The 23,243-nt window shown below is 48.7% G+C and overlaps 1 long non-coding RNA gene across 1 annotated transcript; it reads right to left on the bottom strand.

Moving 5' to 3' along the window:
• Nucleotides 1-11,770: 11,770 nt before the first annotated feature.
• On the bottom strand, nt 11,771-13,928 carry LOC131828005 (uncharacterized). The gene is made up of 2 exons (XR_009352177.1): nt 13,851-13,928; nt 11,771-12,066 (listed from the first exon to the last, which is right to left on the bottom strand). It is a non-coding gene; the product is annotated as an uncharacterized LOC131828005 (long non-coding RNA).
• Between the last annotated feature and the right edge of the window lie 9,315 nt (nt 13,929-23,243).

Below are 23,243 nucleotides of genomic sequence, written 5' to 3'. Positions count from 1 at the left end.
GTGAAGTAAAACATTTGACCCTTGTTTAGAAAGATTGCCTTTCACAATCTCCCAGTTCCTTAGATGGGAATTGCTGAGCTGACAGAATGTACAGAGAAGAGCTAACTATTTTTAGGATGAACTAGAAAGATTAGAACTTTGCTCTCTCCTCAAATATCAAACCTGCAATCTGTAGGAATCCAAACAAGAATTTTTGGAGAATTGGATATAGGGAATTATTCATTGTACTCTTATTGCTTAAAATTCCTACGTAAAATTGCTAATGGGCCATTGATGGGCTGGAGTGTCTATTTTGTGCCCAGCACTGTGCTAAAGGCTTTAACACACCATGTTGCTTAATTCTAGCAACCTCGTGAGATTGGTTTAATTCCTCCTTTTTGCAGATGGAAATACTAAGGCAGAGAGATGGAAGGTCTCTTGAGTCAAAGGATAGAGAGAGGGTTCGAAGAGCTGGAATTCCATCCCTGGTTTGTCCAAGACCCATGCTCTCTATGAGGACGGAGGTAACAATGACACAAACCAAAAGAGAGAGGAGAAAACAAGCTGGCATGGTGGGGCGAAGAATGAAATCACCCCAGTCATGGTAGATCTGCTGAGCGTATCATCTGGGAGATTCACAGATCAGAGAGTCAGAGGACTGTCTCTGGGGATCTCACACCTCAATAGGGGAAACATGAGAAGACTGGTTTTCATCTGCCTGGCCCTAACATTTTGTTTTCGGGGTCTCGCCTTCCCTGCTTGCATGCCACACTAGGTTCTTTCCTGTCAAGTCTCCTGCAGTCTCCCAGCCAAGGGGTGGCTATTTGTCTCAAACCGGTTAATCGGACACTGGGAAAGTAAATTGTGACACAAGAACTAAACAGGGCAAGAGCTGAGTGATTCCTGGCATCTGGCTCTTCAGCTTTTCCTTCTTTCTAAGGGCTTCCTTGTGGTAGGTACTCTAGGTTGGTTCACTGAACACATGTCCCAAGTCTCTCCCAGCTATGCTTTCTCTGTTCCAGGAAGTGGACGGCTCGAAGCTCACCAGCCCAGACTTTCTCGTGGTTAGGTGTGGCCATGTGGCTTAGCCAATGAGTTTCAAGTGTCCATCTGACATCTCTTCCCTTTCTCCTTCCTCCTATTGGGTTGTAGACACAATGGCTGGGACTGTGGCAGAAACCTTGTAAGCATGAGAAAAGGCGACAAGTGCTGTACAGATATCAGCCCTGTTTAGTGACATCAGGCAGCAACTTTTCTTTAGGTTTCTTGCTCAGAATCCCTTGTGCTTTAAACAGCTCTGTTGCAGGTTCCATTACTTGCAACCAGACGCACCTCTTAACTGCTACCCTATTTATATCCTTTGCATTTTTCTTTATAGGGAGGATGCTTGAGGTAGGCAGGATTTCTTTATGCAACCAAAACCATCTTAATAGATGCAAGGAAAGGAGGAAGGCACCTAGCAAACCACAAGGTCAGCCAGAATGAAACATGCTCCTGCAGGGGAGAACAGTCACAGTACAAATTTATGTCGACACAGTCTGTTATGTTTTTCTAAGGGTTTTTCTTTCCCATTGTTTCCTTTTGCTCTCTCAGCCACCTTATACAGTAAGAATTATTACTATCCCTGTCTTAGAGATAAAAACAAAACGAAACAGAACGACTTGATGTTTGAGTACTATGGAGAAACTGTGGCAACCTCATAAAAGGAGTGTTTTGAAAGGGGGTTTGAAGGAAAAACAGCCTTTTAATAAGCAGAGGAGGCAGCGGGAGTGGTCCAGGCTAAATCAAGAACTATGAAGCTTAGAGGCATGAGAGGGCTGGATGACTTTGGCACAAGTGGCTAATATTTGGGGCTGGGGCCTGGGGGACCAGCAAGGTCCAGATCTTAAAGGACTGTTGTGTGGTCAGCCTCTTTGGTTGCAGAGGCATTCAGGTAACTTCAACTAATGGGGTAATTATGAGGATACATGTGGGAATGAAGAGCTTTCATAACTAGGGCCAAGCTTCTTGGGGAACCAGGCATATACCATAAGCAACATCACAGAATGAACAAGATTCTTGGGAGAGCCAGACCTCATGGAGGTTGGAAGGTGCATTGTTTTTTTTCTGTTTTATTTTTGTTTTCGTTTTTAGATTCTATTTATTTATAGAGAGAGCAAGAGTAGGAGGAGAGACAGAGGGAAAAACACATTCCTCGCTGAGCAGGGAGCCTGATGTGGGACTCAATCCCAGGACTTGGGGATCGTGAATTGAGCCGAAGGCAGATGCTTAACTGCCTAAGCCACCCAGATTTCCCAGTTGGAAGGTACTTTGAAAACATAAAATTGTTCAGGACTGAAACTTCTTTTCGTAACTGAATCATCTCTTCTGCACAGTAGCAAAGTTCACTGGTTGCCAGCCTAGAGCTGTGTGACATTAACATGAAATTCTCTTGTGTTCAAGTCTCTATGTGTGTCTTCAGTTCAAATTCTTGAGCATATATTGGTTAGGATTGATTAGGCTCTGCTGCGATAACATATAGACCCTGAAACCCTGGTGGCTTACACAATTACACAAAGTGTCCCCTGGAACGTGTGGCTTCCAAAGTCTCTCACAGCAAGAGAAAAGAGGAGGCCCACTGGTTCTAAATATTCTTGATGCTTATCTTCACAATCCATGGATGAGAAGTAGCCAGATGGCCCCACGTAACTGCCAGGGAGATTGGGAGAGGAGGGGGGAAGTGCTCAGAGTATTTGAGAAGCGTGAATTCCCCACCCCTGCCCCTACCAGGAGGGTCTGATGGATCTGTGAGCTCACCTTCCTCTCCACTGACTAAGCACTCCTGCCAGGTGTCTTTGTCAGTTCGAGCTGCTGTAACAAATACACCCCAGACTATGTGGCTTTAACAGCAAGCATGCATTTCCCAGTTCAGAGGGTGGGAAGTCTAGGGTCAAGGTTGCAGTGCATTTGGCATCTGGGAAGGGCTTTCTGGCTCATAGTTATATTCTCCCATGGCAAAAAGGGCAACAGAGCCAAGGCCCCACCTCCACATGCCATCACAGTAGTGGTGAGGGTTTCAGTATTGAATTCTGGGGGGACACAAACATTATGTCCATGATGCCATGGTCACTTGGCAGGCCCCTTTCCAGCCATCGATTGGCTGCCCTTGGGTCAGGTGCCTTCCCGTGGTGCCATGAGCTGATGGGGAAGAAGAGATGGTAGTCTCTCTGCTGTGGGAAGGCAATTTCCATGTAAGGACTTACTGGAGCCACTTCGGTATATTACCTGAAGACTGAGAGCTTACCTGGGGGGCATTGGGGAGCCGCTGAGGGTGTTTTCAGGGCAGCAAGAGACATTGCCAGTTTGCATTTTGCACAGGTCCTTCTGAGGCTGGGCTGAGCCTGATGGATAGGAGGTACGGGATGAACTGGAGGGATAGACTGGCTGTGAAGCTGTTGGGATTGTCTGGAGAAGACACCTGAAGGGAGAATGGAGTTGAAGCAGAAAATAAATCGAAGACTCCACCGATAGGACAGTGGAACACCAGGATAATACACAGAGTTTCTTACATGCATTGTGGTGAGAAGTAAACGAGATTCTGCCTGTAGAGTGCTTAGCACAGCCTCAGCACCTGCTAGTATTTTTTACTCAAAATGCCTCTGCTTGAATACTTCCAGAGTTGGGAAGCTCACTACTTTCTGAGGCAACCTGACTTTAATGCAGTAAGTGGCACTCACCTGGCTAATATAGCAGCCGAGACATGGCCTATGAAGGAACTTTATTACCATAAATAGCTAAACCATTATATCATGTTTCAGAACTAGAGGGGAGAAGTGTCAGTAATCTTTTGGTTGAAAGTCGTGAAACCTAGCTCAAGTTGACTTCTACTTAACGAAGAGGTTTATATAATTGGCTTATGTAATAAAAAGTCTAGAATGTGTGCTTCAGGCAATGCTTGATCCAGGAGCTCAAAGATGTCTCTTGGACCAGTCACTGCAGGTGGATGGACCCCAATGATGGTCTTACCCAAGGTCCCACTCCTGGAGTGGGAGGTAGAGTCAGCTTCTTCCGAGCCCCTGCGACAGAAGTCAGCAGGGGTATGGGAATGAGCACTGAGAAGTACCACACTTGCCCTTGTCTTGCCTTCCCTCACCATCCTTTTTATTCCTCTGTCTTCTATGCCTGTTTTGATAATGAGGAATCTCAAGGCTTTGGTGTGGGACTGTGAAAGCTTGGTCTCTGTTCCATTAAAGGACTCTGAAGAATTGTTCACTTAGGGTCACTGCCTCCTCCATGTGAGACTCTGTTCTACCCTAGGGAATCAAGGCTGAACTTACACCTTGTAGAGCAGATCGTTAGCTAGAAGGGACCTAAAAGAGACATTGTTGGGGTGCCTGGGTGGCTCAGTCGTTGAAATGTCTGCCTTCGGCTCAGGTCATGATTCCGGAATCCTGGGATTGAGTCCTGCATCAGGCTGCCTGCTCAGTGGGGAGTCTGCTTCTCCCTCTCCCTCTGCTTGACATTACTCTTGCTTGTGGTCTCTCTCTCTCTCTGCCTCTCTCTCTGACAAATAAATAAATAAAAAAATTTTTTTTTTAAAGTGACATTTTCCTAGGCTGGGAACTGAGGCTCAGAGTGGAGAGTCCCTGGTCCTGGGCCAAAATCACAGAGCCCCGATTTCCTTTGATGCACATGCTGACACCCCTGCCTACCACTTACCCTTTCCGTTACTCTGCCTCCCTCTTTGGAAAATGAAGAGGCTTCTTTGGCTCCAGGTTCTTTGGTGAAGCAAGGAATAGAGAGCTTGTCCTAAATATGCCGTCCACCTCACTCCGACACTGTGATATGAAGGAAAGCACGGAGGAGTTTCTAGAGCTCCTCGATTAATGCTGAACCTTGGCCTCTCGCTTTGCATCAGGTGCCTTCCACTCTGGCCCAAGACCTCTGAACTTGGCCTGAGTCTGAGGGCTCCAGGACTGAGAGAAAGGGAAAGGCAGTGGTGCCCCAGAGAAACCTGCCTCCCTTGATCCAGCCATAGAGGGAAGACAAGGGACCTGGGTGAACTGGTGAGGTCGGGAGGGCCAGTCCAAGAATTCCCAAGGGTGCTGCTGGCTGAACCCTGCTGTGCAGTGATACTCTGGGGGCAGTGCAGTCAGGCAATGAGGCCTCAAGCCTGCCAGAGTCCTTTGGCTGACCAGGGGAGTCTGCAAGGCAAGGGGCATTGCAAGCCCTCCCCTCCTTAAAGGGCTCAGGTGACTGGATGTTTCTAGAAGGAAAGGCCTTTAGAAGGAGGGCTGGAGTCAGAATGACAACACTTAGGTTCCAATCTAGGTGCTCCTTCTTGGATGCTCTGTGACCCCCAGCAGCGGTGGCGGGGGCAGGGGGCAATGGCTTTGGCTTGGCCTTCTTTTCCCCCAAGACACGAGTTTTAAAAGGCAGTGGAGTGACGTAGCGAAAGGCATGGGTGCACAGTGCACCTGTTACAGGACTATTTTTACTTTCGTTAGAAAGAAGACAGAGCTCCGACATTGGAACAGAGGCTCCTGCAGAAGCAAAGATACGGGATGCAGGAAATAAAAAGGCACTCCTGGAGGCTTCTTCCTTTTTCCGTTGGAGGCCTGCGGGGAATCTGGGAGTCTTCCAACACACAAAGAGTTACCTGGTAGAATAGTTTGTGCTGCAGAGGCACCTGTCCTCACCTCCAGAGAGGCAGGGGCCGGAGGTGGGGAGAGCAGCAGGTGCCCAGAGAGGGTGGCTGTCCTCCTCGCCCTGTGCTTTCCCCTGCGCTCTGCCTCCTCGCTGGGGACTCTGCCCGGCTCTCTGCTTGTCAGGCTCCCGAGCTCTGGACGCACCACGCTGCTGCCTGTTTCTCACTGGTCACCTGGCTTTCTGGATATTCGAGATGAAGTCAACCTGTCAGCCCCTTTTTCATCCTTAAATCAATGTCTTGAACAGAAACGGGGTCATACAGGTAAACCCAACTCCTTTGTGAGACAAGGCAAGCCTCTAGAAGTTCAAAAGCACAGTGACTAAGTCAAAAAGGGGACAGCCTCACGAAAGTGATCTCAGGCCCTTCTAGCAGTTTCCACATCGGACTGTGGAGAGCACTGAGAGAGCGGAGGCCGTCAGTGCTCTGGGAGTGCGGGCAGGCGTCGAGTCCTGCAGAGTGTCTATGTTCGTGGGGCAACTAACTGACTGATTCCGAGTGAGCCTTGGAGCCATTTTGCAGATGGAGCAGCCAAGCCTCAGGGGCAGACTGACTTCCCCAAGGTTCTCAGGCAGGAAACGGCAGGACTGGGGACCAAAGTGGGCCCATGGACCCTTGGTCCAACATATTTGGTTGGCATCCGGGATAGCATTTAGCACAGTGCTTGACGTAGAGATGACCGAGAGGGACCTTTTGAGTGAGAGAGGTGACCTCAGGGAGCTGGAGTGCTATAGTTGAAAGAACATGGGATATGAACATAGATCTAGCCATTCTAGAATGTTTATTTGGACGCACGGTGTCTCCACAGTGTCTCATAACCCCTCTCCGTTCCTCTTGAGGTTAGGCTGAGTAGCTGAGCTGATGCGTGTTCAATTTTTCTATTTTTCCTCCATCAGGAGCAGGTCTTAGTCATACTATGATTTTGAGTAAGATTTCATTATGGAAAGAAGGAAAAAACCAAAAAACAAAAACAAAGTTTCCCTGCCTAAAAACAGTTTAAAGACTTATTTTTTTTTTTAAAGATTTTATTTATTTATTTGACAGGGAGAGAGAGAGAGCACAAACAGGGGTAGTGGGAGAGAGAGAAGCAGGCTCCCCACCAACAAGGGAGTCTTATGTGGGGCTTGATACTAGGAGTCTGGGATCATTGACCTGATCCGAAGGCAGTGCTTAACCGACTGGGCCACCCTGATGCCCTAAGAATTCTGTTTTAGGTGACCTTCGAGGTCTTCCCCAAACCTCATTGTCTGTGATTTTGTGATGTGAGTGTGGGCTCTACCCCTTCCTGGCCGTGCAGTGGTGGGCAAGTCAGTCCACATGGTGAGTCTTAGCATCTGCATCTTAATAATGGTCACAAGGAGAGGGGCGCCTGCCTGGCTCTGTCTGTTAAGTGTCTGCCTTTGGCTCAGGTCATGATCCCAGGGTCCTGGGATTAAGTCCCCCATCGGGCGCCCTGCTCAGCAGGAAGCCTGCTTCTCCCTCTCCCACTCCCTCTGCTTGTTCTCCATTCTCTCTCTCTCTGTTGAATAAATGAATAAAGTCTTTTAAAAAAATGGGCATAGGGAGAGAAACACTGGTGAGTTCTCAGGATTATCATGGGGACGAAGCATTTGGAGGTGCCCTGAGAAGAGCCGAAGACCTTGCGGAAGTATGGAATTGGTGATGTTGTGCAAGCCTCAAACGATTCTTAAGGGACAGGTCTACAGGCGTCTGGTTAAGCGTCTGAAGAGCCGTCGGGCACAGTAGGGAGCCAGGGACAGACACACAAACGTGGGTGCACCGTCTCCTGGCAGATAGGTACATAAGCTGGCAGTTTCACTGCAAAAGTGACGTGTGCCGGGAGCTAAACGTGGCAAAGGGTCCTCCAGCCCAGCTCAGCCTGGGCACGGAGGTGGCAGGAAGGGACTGTGGGCAGGAGGAAAGTGACATCTAGCATGCGTCTCAAAGCGGAAGCAAAAACCAATAGTGATACTGGGTGGGCATGAAATATCTGATTCACACAGGATTTTAGTCTCAGAGCATTAAGACTTCTGAGTTTCCACTTCTCCTTTGTGCCAGGATCTAACAGCGGCAAAAGTAAATGTGAAAAGTATCACTGGGCTGATGTCACAAACTCCATGGAATTTGGCTCCACCTCCCCCCCCCCCTAAAGATTTTATTTCTTTATTTGACAGACAGAGAGCACAAGTAGGCAGAGAGGCAGGCAGAGAGAGGGGAGGAAGCAGGCTCCCTGCTGAGCAGAGAGCCTGATGCGGGACTCGATCCTAGGACCCTGAGACCATGACCTGAGCTGAAGGCAGAGGTTTTAACCCACTGAGCCACCCAGGCACCAACCCCCCCCCTTTTTTTTTACAAAAAAATATTCAACCAACCAGTGTGTTAGACCCTGTCTTCTTGCTTCTTGAGAAAACTCAACATACTTTTAGGACCTTCATCTATGAGAGCCCAGGGGGCCCTCTTGCCTTCCTCCTGTCCAGCAGCATGTTTGTACAAATGAGAAAGCTGGATGGGTGAGGTATCTTCACCACGGCTGGGAAATACATCAGTCAAGTTTAGATCTGGAGTTCCTTGGGGACCACAAGCTCTGATGGCTCTGGAACGGGAGTGGCGGTATGTGTAGAGGGGACATGTCCAGGTTTGCAGTCTGAGGGCCAGAGGTGGAGCTCACCCCTGCCTTGACTCAGCAGTGGTTGTGTGTCTGTCACCTAGGGAGCTGTGTGCTAGGGTGCAGAAGTGAGCAAGGGGCTCTCCTTGCTTTAAAGTGCTCACAGGACAAAGATACTTCAAGTGTCAATGAAAATCCCCGATGCTAAGGGGCATCTGGGTGGCTCTGTCGGTGAAGCATCCGACTTTGTTTTGGAGTTTAGGTCATGATCTCAGGGTCGTGAGATGGAGCCCTGCATCAGGCACTGTCTTGCAGGTGGAGCCTAGTTAAGATTCTGAGTCTCTCTCGGCCCCTCCTCCCCCATCCCCACTCACACATGCTCTCTCTCTCCAAAAAAGAAAAAGAGAAAGAAAAAGAAAAAAATCCGTGATGCTAAGTTCCAGCAGAGGAAAGAGCACAGGGCTTTGAGAGCAGTATTTGCCTAGGATGCATTGGAAGACGTGCACACTAGGGTTCAAATCCAGTGCTGACCTTCGCTGTGTGACCTGGAGCAAGTTAGTTAACCTTTCCGAGCCTCAGTTTCTCCATCTAGAAAATGGGGGTGAATACTACCATTCCTGTTGGCACAATGAATAAAAAGCCTATCCTCAAGCTACCACTGCTACGGTGCCTGGCCCCCGAAGCCTTGACCATCATCATGGTGAGAATGGGGGCAGGACATTCCATTTCTCCAAGCCTCCGGGAGCTTTGGTTGTCCTCATGTGTGCACGAGGCGATGGAGGTAAAGTGTGCTTTGTACAATGGTGACATGTTAGAAAAAAAAAGGCAGTCACTTCTCTTGGGGTTCTTAGCCTGTTCCACTTAGGATGGTGAAGGCGCTGTAGCAGGGTGGTTTGTCAAATTCCAGTGAGTCATGATAGATCAAAAGCCGGGGCAGCCCCTCTGACCCCGCGCCCCCACCGCCCACCGCTCTCCGGAGCCTCCAGACATTTTCGTTCCATCTTCTGCGACCTCAGTGTGCTTTGGAGCAGGTCCTGCTGATCTTGAGCTTGGGTTCTTTGTCTATCGGCAAAGTCCTGCGGGGTAGGGCGGGGTTGGGGTGGAGGGGCTTGCCATCAGGCCTGAGAAAGAAGTCAGGCGTGCTTGGAATGCAATTGCAAAAGAGATTACAAGAGCCTGGCGAGAATGCTGAAATCAAGTGATGTCGAGAGGTTTTGTTATTTTTGAAAAAATGACTCATTCTGAGAAACCCTAACGGGCCTCCCAGAACGTTCACCTAGTTGCCTGTATGTATAACCCAGAGCCCACGGCAGAGAAAAACAAACCCTGTTGTCACAGCTGAAGGAGGGGGTGGCTAGGTGGGGAGGGGGGCGGAGGCAGGGATGACAAACGGATGGAGGAAGACTTTCAAGATAACTCCTGCCCTCCGACTGGACCGCTTTAACTTCCCTGCCTCATTCTCCGACCGTCACGAAAACATCCCCTTGCAAGGAACGTGTTCTTTGGATTGACCTGAGCTGGCTGCGGACACAGGGTTAGTTCTGTGTGACATGCCCAGAGAATAGAAGGTAGTCCCCCCACTCGATGAGAGAGAGAAGGGAGGGTCAGGGAAGTGGGGAGGGAGAGAGAGACAAAGAGATAAAGGAGGAGGAAGAGTGGAGAGCCGGGAAGAGAGGCCCCGTGAATGAGAACCCAAATGAGAACCATGCTTGTCTCCGTCAAGGGCTGGCTTCGGAGAGGGCACCTGCTGGCCTCTTCCCCATGGGATGTCCTTAACCAAATGCATGACTTTGGGGAAATAGGTTCCTTCACCAAGTCTCCAAAGGGTTGCAAGCCTCAGAGCTTCTAAAATTCAGTAGGCATAAGACTATTCTAGAAAACGTGTTACAATATAGATTTCTGGGCCCCCATCCCAGAAATTCCATTTCTGAAGGTCTGGGGAGGGGCCAGGGAATCTGCATTTCTCACAAGCTCCCTGGTGAGGCTGCCGCTGCTGCTTGGTCACACTTTGAGTGTCCTGGGCTGAATGTCCCTGCCCTTTCTGGCATCTCCATTTCAATACATTCCACAGCTCCCGGTCATGGAGAGTTGTGCCAGGGTTTCTGCCTTTTGGGTCCAGCAGTCTAGGTGAGGAAACAGGCATACAAAGGATCTCATTAGCACACAGGATACCCAGGCAGCTTCCTGTGAGGAAGTCAAGTAGGGCTTTAAGGGCAAGGGGACTGTGTGCGTCTTTGGGCCTAAGTTGTCACTAACCAGGAGGTCATGTGAGGGCATGACTTCTGGGCAGAGGGCAGTGTAGGCTGTTTGCAAGAGTCCACAGAGAAAGCTCTGGCTCAGGGTTCAGTGCACGAGATATGGGGTTAGTGCTACTCCGAGATATTCCAGCTCTGCTGTCCCCGAGCAGCCAAGCACGGCTGTAGCTATTCCCGGCTCCATGCAGGGCCCTGGGGAAGCCAGGGGAGGGAGCTCCAGTGGCCAGCATCCCTGCGGACTCCAGTCAACTGTGACGTAGACATGTACTACACACATAATGTATAGATATATATCTGTATATATCACACGCAATATTATATGTCCACACAATATATGCGTATATACACGCATGTGCACACAGTTGAACCTCATTATTTGTGGATTCTGTATTTGTACATTTGCCTACTGGCTAATATTTGCTTGTAATTCCCCAGTCAATACTCATGGCCCTTCCAGCCAGTCAAGGACACATGCAGAGCCGCGACGAAATCGGATTCACCTGACACGTTCCAGGAGGGAAGTTGCTCTGACTTTGTGTTTCAGCTCTTGTCCTGGAAACCAGGGTCCTTTGTGCAGCCTGTCAGAACCATGTTTTGAGCATCTTGGTGCCTTTTTCTCCCCGCTATGATTTCGTCATTTAAAATGGGTCCCAAGCCAGTGCCTGAGCTCTGTGTTCAGGAGCGCAGAGGCTGTGAGGTGGCTTCTGGAGAAAGCAGGTGTGTGAGATAAGTCACATTCAGATCAGGAGATACAGGATTAATGAATCAACAATACATATTGAATAAGGTGTCCTTAAACAGAAACACACACAACAAGGCTCTGTGTTGATGGGTCGGTAAAAATGTTGTGGCCAGAGGCTCCCAGACCCTAACCTTTCATTTCCCCTAGGAGCAATGATATGGCATTCACTAAGTCAGTGTTCATCGCAACTTTATAGAACATAAAATTACCATGAATAATGAGAATCGGGGTGTGTGTGTGTGTGTATGTGTGTGTGCACGTGCTTGCTTCTGAGCAAAAGTAAGTTCCTGCCAAATAGTTCTGCTGCTCAGTATTACAAGTTATTATATTTAGGACACCTGGGTGGCTCAGTTGGTTGAGCAACTGCCTTCGGCTCAGGTCATGATCCCAGAGTCACAGGATCGAGTCCCGTGTCGGGCTCCCAGCTCCATGGAGAGTCTGCTTCTCCCCTCTTGTGCTCTCTCTCACTCTCTCTCAAATAAAAAGGAAATCTTAAAAACTCACACAGACACAAGTTATTATATTTAACAATAGAACTCAGAGTTGCAGAAAGAGTTTAGTAAAATCCAAGCCTAGATGGTAAACTCTGGAAGCTCTTAGGAATCCTGATGGGGATCCTTATCCAATTTAACCATTTCCTTTCCTGGCAAGATTTGAGCAAAAGGCGTTTTTCTTTTCGTCCTGAAGAAGCTTCCATAGGCACTTGGAGCCACAACATCTCACCAGCTTGGTTCAGGTACAAAAGTAGATCTAATGAAACTTGGTGTCTCCGTGTCGCCGAATGTGACTTGTGACTTCCCTATGGGTGACAGGAAGATTTTAAATTGGAGACTATTTTGCTTTCATGGCTATGATTTTGATGCCAGTTTAGATGTGTGTTTTTTCCAAACACCATCAAGCCATTCTCTGTGACACCAGGCTGTGCTCGAATTTAGATTCTAGGACGTTCATCTGAGGTTCCATCAGACTCCACACACTGTTCCTGCTCGAGATGCCAGCCATAAGTCCAGGTTTGTCCCTGGGCTCTGACAGCCTGGTTATAAACCCAAGGTTCTCATAATCCCCTCTTTGGGTTGGATAAGGTTGCTAGGGCAGCTCACGCGACTCGGGAAACCGGGTTATTCCCGGATTGCTGGTTTATTACAAAGGATATTAAAGGATATGAATTAACAGTGAAGAGATCCGTAGGGCAAGTGTTCTGGTTCACTGATCTGGAAGCTCTCCTACACCCTTTTTTGGGGGGGTTTTATGGTGGCTTCATCATATGGGCACAATTGATTCAATCATTGGCCATAGGCCACAGAACTCAACCTCCAGGCCCTTCTCCCCTCGGGAGGTCAGAGGGAGGGGCTGAAGTTTCCAACCCTGGCAGCCAGCCCTCAGCCTTAGGTGACTCAGGGGCTTTCCAAAAGTTACCTCATTTAACATAACAAAAGACACCTCCTTCAACCCCTTTCTTAGGAAATTCCAAGAGTTTTAGGAGATCTGTGCCTGGAACTGGGATGGAGACAAGTCTTTTTTTCCTTGTGAATTGCAGTCACATCTGTGATGACCTGCATTTGGTAAACGGGTGTCATTTTTGCCACGGAGGGAGGGACGATACAGAGGCTTAAGGGTGCTCTGGGACCTGCTTCGTGGGCAGGGAGGGAGATAAGGCACAGTGACTGCCCTTGCTGAAGCAGCTGGTGACGGAACTGGGCTGGAACCTCCCCCCGCCCCCCTCCCCGCAGCCTCCTCCGGGGGCAGCCCGGCACACCATGCCTCTGCCACCCTGCCCCGCATGGCTGGGTCCTGCATCGGGCCCTGTGCCCTCAGCCATGTCAGACCTTTCTGGCCTGTTTCTGAGACATGCCCTGAGAACACACAAGGCCGCATGAGGCCTTCATGGGGTTAGACTTGAACGTGATTTCCCTGGGAACCAGGGCCGGGGGTGGAGGCGTGCGGGTGGTTGCTCTCCGCAGCCTTCCTGGACCGTGAAATCTCTGCCTCCCCAGGGGCAGGCCATGTTGGAGGGAGTCTCTGGGTGCTCCAGGGCCTCTGACTCCTCCCCGAGGGCCCTGGGGGAGCTTGCTGGCCAGCCGAGTGAGAGAGGAAGCACTGGGGCCTTTGGCTGCCATCCCACACAAACACGCTCCGTCACCGTGAATTATTCACGCACCATATGGAGGCTGGACAGGCCCCTTGATGGGGTGCCTTAATGAGAAGCCTGAGGATCCTGCCTTGGCCCAGATTCCTGGGGGCCAGGGGTGGGGGTTACAGAGGAATGGAGGGGGGAGGACTGCTTCCTTTTGCTCAGCAACACGCCCCCCCCATCAGAAACTTCAACAATTTGGGCTTTCGCAGCAAGAAGTCTGAACACTGTACTTGGTGTTCAAGGCCTCTTTCTGGCCGGAGCTCCCACACTTGCCCTCTGCTTCAGGCAAGACAACTTTTCACGGTTCTCTGTACATGACCACACCATTTCCACCGCTAGACCCTGCATCACGTGCCCCCGCGCCTGCCCGGAAACCCTTCTCTTTCTCAGCATCCTTTAAACAACAGAGCCTTTAAATGTCGCGTCCTCTGCACAGCCTCCCCACTCACCCCCGGAGACGAGCTTGTTCCTCCTTGCTCCGCCAGCAGAGCTCTGCACACTGTGTCACAAGTGTGGCCTCTGGTTTGAATCAAGACGCCCGCAGCATCCCTTCCTGAGGGACCTTGGTTCCTTAAGTAGAACCTAAAACCTAGGGAGTCTCCCTAAAGCTCTGGGTGGGAAGGATAGAGTGTTTGCTAGCCTTACCTAGTCCCCAGCACCCACAAATCCCACACAGACACTAGCCCTCCTTCATTTCTTTATTATTATTAATGTAGCATTTAGTTCCCCCTGCTTTGATCACTTCTTTTGTAAGCATTGGCTCTTTCTAGACTCTGACCTACTGGAGCGCTGGGCTTGGTGTTACTCATCACTAAACCTTCTGCTTTTAGCCTGGTGCTTCGTAGGTGTCTCATATGGAGTGTATAGTCGGTGGCAGCCCACACGTGCAGAGTCCAACATTTACTCTGTGCTTACACTTTGCCGGTCCGTGTCCTCAGTCCTTCACCGGTGTGAATGCGTTGAGGACGATGGTCTCACGTGCGTGCTGTGATGGTATTCTCACTGAACAGAGGAGGAAACCGAGCACAGAGGGAGACCTTGTGGAGGGCCATACATGAGTCCTGGAGTTGAGATTCTAGCCAGAGAGGTTCGAAACTCAGTAGTTGCGCCGCGTCTGCTGTTTGGAGAAGAGCAGTGTGGGACCGGGTGTGGGTGGTCGGCGGGCGCAACACAGCAGGTGTTCAGTGAATGGTGAAAAAGCATTTGGGGCCTCGGTATATTGACTGCCCAGGTTCAAGGCAGGCGACTCCCACAGATCGGCTACTAAAAAAAGCCGAAATTTCCTATTTGTTAAACTTATCTCTAGAAAATGTTTTTCTAGAGTCTTCGATCCCATGTGTCTTTTTTCCCAGTTGGTCTGCTCTAGACCCAGCTCTTGACTTTCCAGAGAGGAGGAACAGCCTGTGTTTCTCAGACTGGCTCTGGGGCACTTCCTCCTTGCTGTCTTTCTGCAGGCTGGTCTATTTCTTCCCTCTGTCTAGAACGTTCCTTCTCCCTCTCTTCTGAGCTTTACCCCATGCCACTGTGATCCTATCTGGAAAGCTCCTCCCCTCCTTCAAGGTCCAGTTCATGCCTACTGTCCTCTGGCAACTCTTACCCACCTGTCGACCCCACACCTTGGTCCTCCCAAACTGAACACATGTCTAAACTATATATACCCAGCAAAATGGTGACTGGCTTGGGCTTTAGCTCCTGACACCTGGGTTTTCGTCTGGCTCTGCCACCCTATGCGAGTCCCCTCGCCGGGGCCTTAGTTTCCCCATCTGCGAAATGGTACAATCATAGCCCCCACCCTGCAGGGTTTTGTGAGGCGTTCGTGGAAGAGCACACAGTCATGAGAAGTGGGTAGAGTATGTGTCCCTGTACTTTTATTCTCCTAGAAGGGGCCTCCATGCATCCTTCTGTCTCCAGCGCTCACCATAGTGCCTGGCACACAGCAGGTGCTCACAAAATGAAAGTGCAATTCGAGTTCAACAAAGTAAGCATTTATTGGGCACCCACTACATACCAAATGCAGGATATGCAAAGATGGGTGGCAGCTAATAGTCAGTGTGTGTATACGCAAATATAGGCAATTAAAGACTTGGAAGGAAGACCAACGCGGTCCCTCTATTGGTTCATTTGTTCATCAAGGCATTTGTTGTTCCAGGCTCTGGGAAGACAGAGTTGAATGAAATACACCCCTGGTTCTCAAAGAGACATGACTGGGTACATAAAACATACAATCGAGCAGGGAATTGCTGTTCTAGAGTGTGCCTTGGGGCTCTGAGGACAGAGCCACTGGATTGAAGGTTGGCTTGTAAGGGACAGGGAAGGGGAAGCTGGATGAGATGGGCAGTGCCTTTGCATCTGCTGGTTCTTTTGCCCAGGACACCTTCTCTCTCATCCTTCCTGTCTCGGATGGCATGTCCCCTCCTCCGGCAGCCCCTTCAGAAAGCTGCCTCATTATCGTTCTGTCACTGCAGCCTGTTCATTTCTTCTCAAGCACCGATCATGGTCCCTAGTGAATGAAAGGTGGGCAAGGAAAAGAAACTCGCATTTTTTGGGAATACCTACTATGTGCCAGACACAGGGCCCTTTAATTGACTAACTCTATTTAATTAATTTCCTCAGCGTTCCAGGGTGATGGTATTCTTATCCTCATTTTGCCGACTACAGAAGGGGCTCTGAGATGGCAAATGCCTTTGCCCAAAGTCACAGGCAGGATGTAGTGGAACTGGACTTGGAATCCAGGACCAGCTGCCTCCCCACTCCCACGGTGCTTTCACGGCACCAGAAGAGGCCAAGTGCAAGAAAGGAAACGGAATGACTCGTTCACTGCTTCAGGCATTTAAAGCAACAAGTAAGTGATTTCCCTAATTCCCAGTCTGCTGTTAATACAGAAACTGGGCAGCTGGAAACCAGGTGGCAGAAAAACAGGTTTCCTTCTTAACTCAGCAGCACCACCTGCAGGATGTAAGGGAACACTGCAAAAATGATCAGGAAGAGGAGCGCAACTCTGTGGCAGGGGATCCTGAGGGAGGGACCTGAGGCTGTATCTCATGCCAATATAAAAAAGGAGCACACTGAGACTGAGAAAGGAACTTACTCAAAGTCACTGTGACTCAGAGTCACAGTGTTGGTGATGGCAGATGAGAAGCTGTATCTCTTCTGATTCCCAGTTCAGTACCCTCTCCCCCTCCCCCATTCAATAAGCATTAATTTAGCACCTACTATGCCTTGGGCATATTTCTTGTGGGTGATAAATATTAATGGGTTATAAATAAAAATTTGCCTTCTGAAATTACTGCTGTATTGATTAATTGCCATTAAATCATACCTCATCATTACAAGGAAGATGCATTGACCATTAGTGTGTGTCAGGCACTATGCTAAGGCATGATCTCGATTGATCCTCACAGGAGAGGAAATTAAGGCTTAGGGAGGTTTGGGAACGTGCCTGACATGATTTAGTAAGTTTTGCAGTTGGGATTCAAACCCAGATCCTTCTGACCCTGGAACTAGTGATCTTAACCACTGTGTTCTATTTATTCTTTAAAGTGTCCAAGGTTAGTTCAAAGAGTATGCATACTCTAATTAGGATTTTGTTCCCATTTCAAATAATTACTTTTTTTTTCCTTTTTTGGTCTAAGAGTGGCGCTGACTCTCTTCTTGAATTTGTTGCTTCTTAAATTCCTGCGAGTTCAAATTGAGGTGCTACTCTGTACTGGGCACTGTTGTAGGTGCCCAAGACACAGAAGAGATTGCAACCCAGCTAAGAGCTCATGGCTTTGTAGGTGTCAGCCTCCAGACAAGGCAATTGTCAAGCTCTGTTCCAACAGTAGCAGCGCACAACTCCAGGGGGCCCCATTCACACTGCAACTGGTGGAAAATGGCACCTTTTGAGTTGTGCAGTGCACTGCGTGGCTGTATATGGTGGCCCTGACCTACTGAGAAGGGAACAAGGGGCCGGGGCAAGGGGGTGAGGGATGGGGAACAATCACTTCTGCCTTTGCAGAGTGGGGAAGCTTCACAGCAAAGGGCACTGGCATGTGAATGTGTACAGACTTTGATTTCCTGTCCTCTTCAGCTGGGAGGTAGTATCCAGGTTTGAGGAAATACATCTCTGCATTTCAACGAGCAGAGCAAGAAAATGTATTTCAGTTTTCATTTCTCCATTGGCTACCAAGTTGCATTTCATTTTAAGTCCCCAGGAATTTTGCCCTTGTTCTAATTTTAGGCTGGATGGGTAGTTCCTCTCTTTTGGGTGGTTGGTTCCCGGAATTGGAGCTCACCAGCTGCAGGTGGCATGTGAAAACCAGAAGATCAAGTGTGGGCAACCTGACAACTGTTTGAGGAAATCTCTGCCTAACTGGAAGGGAATGAGCTCACCGCAGCCCGAGAATGGGGTGCATATTTCACAGAAAACAGCTCTCTCCTCTTTCCCAATCCCTAGTGCACTCACCATCTAAAAGTGCTTTGTCTGACTTTTGTTCACATTTTACTTTAATTTATAGTACGAAAAGAAAAAAAATTTTTTCATTTTCTTTTTTTGTTTAAGATTTTATTTATTTGACAGAGAGAGATCACAAGTAGGCAGAGAGGCAGGCAGAGAGAGGGGGAAACAGGCTCCCCACTGAGCAGAGAGCCCGATGTGGGTTTCGATCCCAGGACCCTGAGATCATGACCTAAGCCGAAGACAGAGGCTTAACCCACGGAGCCACCCAGACGCCCCTTTTTTTCATTTTCTAAATAGAAAATTATTCTACAATGTCTATACTTTCTCCCAAGTCCCCTCCTGAAGATGTCAATTTAGACCCCACCAGGGAGAGCTCGGTGGGGTGGGGGTGAGAAAGGCAGGATTGGGTTGGCAATCAAAGGTGCAAATATGTAACGGATAGAAAAAAAGAAAAGGATGAAGAAAAAGAAAAAGATGGGGTTTCAGCCCTCCAGAAGCTCCTGGTCCCATTGTTGCTGGCTCTGCAATCCCAGGAAAAACACTGTAGGAAAAGGACAGGGTGATGAAGGAGGAGGGTCTCCTCACCAGACAGAAGGCAAGGATGGCCCCCCCCCCCCACCCCTTAATGGCGGGGCAAGGAGAAACATCAGCTGGTGTGGGCAGAGGGAGGAGATGAGGGAGAGCTCGCTCTTCTGTTCTGCCCTGGGGGGAGAAAGATGCTGATCAGCTTCTGGATTTCTCATTAATTCAAAGTACGAAGCTTCCTTTCTTTCCCATGTTGTGGGCTAAATAGGCATTTGATAGCCAGTCTGAAACATAATCAGCCAAGAAAACCTTGATTCTGTGCGAAAATGAAGTCTGTGGTCCACACAACTGTCTTAGAAATCAACTATGGGAACACATCCCTTCGTTCAGTTGAAGGGCCTCTGCTGTTGGTCATTGTAAAGTTTCAGGTTGAGGAAAGAGCTATGAATTCCGATGATTGGGTTCTCAGCTGTCCCATGCCAGCTGGGTCATGTTCTTGGTCAAGTCACATCATTTTCTTCCTAGGAGTCTTGCCTGTAGAATGAGGGCTTGGACCAGAAGAATTCCCATGCTCTTTTGGGATCTGAGTCTTTGGGACTTTGAGTTTCTTCATTATGTTACTCCCATTTCTAGCATGTATTTGCATTTCTCGCTGAATAGAAGGTTTCTTTGGCCCAGGGCTTGTTGGCTCCAGATCCATCTGTCACTCCCGTCAGCTGGTTTCTGGCTTGGTCCAGCCAATGGGGGGCAGTGGGCCATTATTGCGGGGAATCAGGAAAGGAGAAAGCAGGGTATTTCTCCTCTCCTCTGCCTTGAGAGGTTGCATTTCTTTCTTGACTCTGGATCACACCTGCATTATAGGGTGACCTTAGGACTTGGTTTCTGATGGCCCTGCCTCCTCCTCTGTCCTTCCAGATAAAAGGCAGTGGTGGCTTCCTGCTGTTATTAACTTCTGGGTTGCCTTATTGTTTCCTGGTGGGTTTTCAGCCCTGTGTCACCTGTGTAACCCATTCTCCACATTAATTTCCTCTTGTTCCAAGTATGTAGAGTGGTTTCTGTTTTCCTTGGTTGGACTTTGACGGAGACATTCAAACTTTTGTTGGTTTTGTCTTATAACAGCCAACAATAAAGATGATAATGATAATGTTGATGATTATAACCCCTCACTTGGTATATAACCTCACATATTACAAAGCTTTTTACCTGGGTTCTATAATTTTAGTCTCATAATAACAGTGTGATGTAAGAATGGCATGTATCATTAATTCCATTTTACAGAAGAGGAAATGATCTCACTGAGTAAAACAGCTGGTAGGTCCTGGGACAGCTGAAACTAAAACCCAAGTCTTTGGTGTCTCATCTGACCCTCCCCCCCACAAATTATCCTACTTGTCATCATTATCCCACCTACCCCATTGGAGGGGTGTCTTTATGCTGCTCCTTTAGGATGGCATTTTCTGAGTGTGAGACACAAACCATTGTTCAAGGGTATACTAGTTATCTATTGCTGTGCAACAAGTTTCCCCAACACTGAGTGGTTTAAACAGCACCATTTAGTACCTCCCAGTTTTTCTGGGTCAGCAATCCAGGAGAGGTTTAACTGAGTCTTCTGGCTCTCTCGGGTGGCTGGAGTCATTTTAAGGCTTGACCAGAAACACACAAGATAGAAGTCTGAGACACATGTGAAAATCCAAAAAACATTTCAGGGCATGGCAAATTCAATGATATAATTTTGTTTCAAATTATCATGAGTTCTAAACGTTTATGAAATCTTCAGAAGGACCAAAACCTCAAGGCCAAATTTAATAAGTCTTGGTGGGAAAGAGAGACTTGTGAGCAACATCTGCAGAGTGGAGGGAAGGGTGCCTTTTTGATGGGGTTCTGCACAAAACCAGTAGAAAATGATTAATCAAGGGTCATTGAGAAGACACCTTGCATCGGCTGAGTGAAGTCTTTCTGAAGATTGGGCAGGAAAAGGACTAGAGAGTGTATTTATTTTTTCCTTTTGAGTTTGTGATCCAGATGGAGAAGGATGAAAGACAATGGTGGGGAAGTTGACATTGAGTGAGTCAAAGGGTAGCCGTGGGAAGTCTAATTAATTTGCTGGTGAGTGCTTAGCACCAGCTGGCCACAGGTTCATGGGATCCCGTCTATGGTGGGGGCTAATATGACTAGAGAGTGAGCCCTAACCTCACTGGTATTAGAGAAGCTGGTATTAGAGGATTCTGTAGAGATAGGGCGCCATGTTGTAATCAGGGATTTTATTCTCAGACGGGCTCCGTATCGTATGTCAGTGCCAACATCTACTTGATATGGTAGTAATATGTATATAATTTGTGTTATTTTAATGTAAAAGTTATTTTTCATTGAAGAATTTGTCTTGGTTTGGGTTCCTCCAAGGCGGTCTCTAAGCAAGGATTTGGATGACAACAGTTAATTTGGAGGTGATCTAAGGAAGCTCCATTAGGGGTGAAGGAGTGATCCAGGGAAGGGAGGAAGCCAGTGAAGGTGCATGAGTGAGTCTGTTGCCACTGTGGGTGCCCACGACTCAGCTGCGCTGGGACTCCTTAAGAGGCAGTATTGGCTTATCTCAGAATTGCACCACTGTGGGATGAGACAATTGAGGTATTTACTTAGTAATTCTTGTCCTTTATTAGTTGAGGGTTACTCCTGGAAGCTCTATCTCCTTGGCCTGCCCTGAGAGAGGGCCGAGTGCCCTCCCGTGGCAGAGCAAGAGCCCAGATTAAGAGAAATTAGGATTTGGAGCAAGAAGGCAGAGGAGTGTATGGGAACTGTCGCCACCCTGCCGGTGGCCCATGGGATGGGCAGGTGGGGTGAGGGCAGGACGTTGGCGTGTTTGAAGTGTAACCATAATATCCAAAGGGAATAACAACCAATAATAGGACATGCTTTCTCAAACACATTGAACAACCAGGGCTCATTTAGAGAGATATTCTTCTAGGTCACAAGACGCTATAAAACTGACTCAAACAAAGACACCGTTGGAGCCAGGGACCACAGAAGCACATGCCTCCTTATGTCAGCATACCAGCCTTGGGCCTCTCTTTGTGGTTGCCTTTAATTGCTTGGATGCCGGGCACATTAATGACTAAGTAGCAATGGCAAGACCAGGGAGGTACAAGGCAGGACTCCCAGTTCCAGAGAGAACTTTTTTGAAGCCATGATAAGCTGGACCCACCTCTGTGAGTCTTAGAATATTCTCACTGTAGCAAAGTGTCCTTTGCATGAAGAATTCTAAATCACCTCTCGTTTAAAACATGGCAGGTAGTTGAGATCATGAAGAATAAAAATAAACTTCCTTGGTCCAGAAGGGAGGGCTTTGGCCAAATACTAAGATTTGGACTTATGTCCTTAAAATCCAGATGATGAACAGATAGAGAACGATTTACTTTCTGATCTCAAGTCACTCATAGGAACAATGCTATTAGTAATTGCTAACCTTTACTGCGAGATATGCTGGGCTCTGGGCTATGTCCTTTATATGCCTGACCTCACTGAATCCTCCCAACCACCGGGTTAGAGAGGTCTTCTGCAGTCTCCTGTTCATAGGTGTGGGGATGAGACTTAGGTTAAGGACCTTGCTCAAGTCCTGAGAACAGCCGGGGCAGAACTGGGACTGGAAGCCAGGTACGACTCCAGGAACTTGGGAAGAAGTTCTCTAAGACAGCTGCTATGATCGTGTGTGTCTTCTGAGATGGCATCTTGGTGGGCCATGGAGTAACTGGGTTGTTATTGTTAGATCGGGGTCCTGGGTTTTAGAAAATGCTAGTGTGAGAAAACTGTCAAACATCTGATGTTGCATGGGGCAGATGCCAAGTAACCATGTGTGCCAGCAACTATCTGCGTGCTGAGTCGGCGTGGCCCCTGTGGCCCATGTCACCCTCTAGCGCTCAAGTGTGAGATTCCCAGAAGCGGTCCATCTTCCACGAATGCAGCAACCGTGTCCTGGGAGTAGGGTGACCGAGACACTTGTTTTGGGTCCCACCCTTTGCTGCCTGTTTGACTTCAGGCAAGGGACTTAGTCACCAGGGAACCTACTTTTCTCATCTGTAAAATGAGGATAATGAGGCCTGACTCCTGCCTTCCTCACAGGGAGGGCAGGAAGCTTCCTGAGATCACCTCATCAGAGCCTTTTGATCTGCTTGAAAGAATCCTCTTTAATTGCCCAGCCGGGCAGTCGAGCAGCTGGGCGAAAGTTTTATGACCCAAGATTCCCACAGCGCATCATGCACACGCTCCCAGAAGCCCTCTGAGGTTTTCAATGATGGATCTGGCGGCAAATGTCCTGCCAGGCCCTTAGCAGAGACTGACTCATGTAATAGGCCATTTCCCAGGGGTGTCCTTGCCAATGCTTCCACTTATTTGTGTCGTATTTCTTGAAAGTTCCAGTGTGCACATGGCAATTTCTCACCCTCCCGTGACTTGTCCCCACAGTCACCTCTGGCACCCCGAGAGGCCTGTGAACCCCCAAGGGCGGCTCTTGGCTACTTCGGCAGTATAGCCTGGACGTGCGCTCTGCCCTCTGGGTTCTGCCCACACCCCTAACTCAAAACCCGGCCCTCAGTTTCCTTTCTAGTTTCATTTCTCATTTCTTCCCTGGTTGGTTCACTTGCTCAGTTTAGCAATCCATTTTATTGGCTGATCATGACTTGCATGCTGGGCTGTGGTCCTTTCTGGGGGACCCTGTAAGTTCCGTGTTCTCAAGGAGCTCACAGCCTCATGGCAGATGTAGACACACACACACACTGGTGGGTGCCGTGCAGTTTGATAAGCATCATAATATGGGAGTTGGAGGGTCTACAAGAACCTCTTCGAGGGGAGCCTATTTCCGCCTGGGGTGAGGGTACCACGTCTAACA

The sequence above is a fragment of the Mustela lutreola genome, chromosome 3 (genome assembly GCF_030435805.1).
Source record: "Mustela lutreola isolate mMusLut2 chromosome 3, mMusLut2.pri, whole genome shotgun sequence".
Classification (NCBI taxonomy): Eukaryota; Metazoa; Chordata; class Mammalia; order Carnivora; family Mustelidae; genus Mustela; species Mustela lutreola.
The sequence above is the reverse complement of the archived record's forward strand: the minus strand, read 5'-3'. Positions and strand labels throughout refer to the sequence as shown.